This window comes from Gossypium hirsutum, chromosome A02 (genome assembly GCF_007990345.1).
Source record: "Gossypium hirsutum isolate 1008001.06 chromosome A02, Gossypium_hirsutum_v2.1, whole genome shotgun sequence".
Classification (NCBI taxonomy): domain Eukaryota; kingdom Viridiplantae; phylum Streptophyta; class Magnoliopsida; order Malvales; family Malvaceae; genus Gossypium; species Gossypium hirsutum.
The window spans coordinates 88,618,385-88,619,655 of NC_053425.1; positions in this window are offsets into that span (position 1 = coordinate 88,618,385).

Sequence of the window (1,271 nt, forward strand, 5' to 3'; positions counted from 1 at the left end):
AAGTGAGCTCATGTGACATAGATCTATTGTATGATTTCACATAACCTCTCACACTGATCCGATGTCACATAATCATAGGAATAGTCTCATAGATTGCTCTCGTATGCATCACATAACTACCTTATGATTTAGTTCAATTCAAGCTCACATATAAACTTGGAGAACATACCTGTTTAACCTTTCGCATTGAATATATTTATAAGCAATTCTTATTACGAAGTCTTATAGCTTTAACCTCTACTCGGATTATTGGTGAGACCTTTAGCTCAGATGAAATCTCCACATGAAGTTATCAGGTCTTACCCGGACAAAATCTCCACACGTAGTCATCGGGTCTTACCCGGACATAATCTCCACACGTAGTCATTGGGTCTTTAGAGCTCGGATATAGTACGAGCACGAAGCTTACGGACATTAATCAGTGATAATATTCTCGCATAAAGCCTGCAGGGCTTTAACCCGGATATAGTACTGACACAAATGCCCTTCGGGACTTATCACATTTATACACTTTCACATCCATCACGTTGGCCACTCGGCCCTGTCACATATATACACTTTCACATTCATCACATCGGCCATTAGGCCTTATCACATATATACACTTTCACATTCATCACATCGGCCATTAGGCCTTATCACATATATACACTTCCACATTCATCACATCGGCTATTAGGCCTTATCACATATATACACTTTCACATTCATCACATCGGCCATTAGGCCTTATCACATATATACACTTTCACATTCATCACATCGGCCATTAGGCCTTATCACATATATATACACTTTCACATTCATCACATTGGCCATTCGGCCTTATCACATATATACACTTTCACATTCATCACATCGGCCATTAGGCCTTATCACATATATATACACTTTCACATTCATCACATTGGCCATTAGGCCTTATCACATATATATACACTTCCACATTCATCACATTGGCCATTCGGCCTTATCACATATATACACTTTCACATTCATCACATCGGCCATTAGGCCTTATCACATATATACACTTTCACATTCATCACATCGGTCATTAGGCCTTATCACATATATATACACTTTCACATTCATCACATTGGCCATTCGGCCTTATCACATATATACACTTTCACATTCATCACATCAGCCATTAGGCCTTATCACATATATATACACTTCCACATTCATCACATTGGCCATTCGGCCTTATCACATATATACACTTTCACATTCATCACATCGGCCATTAGGCCTTATCACATATATAT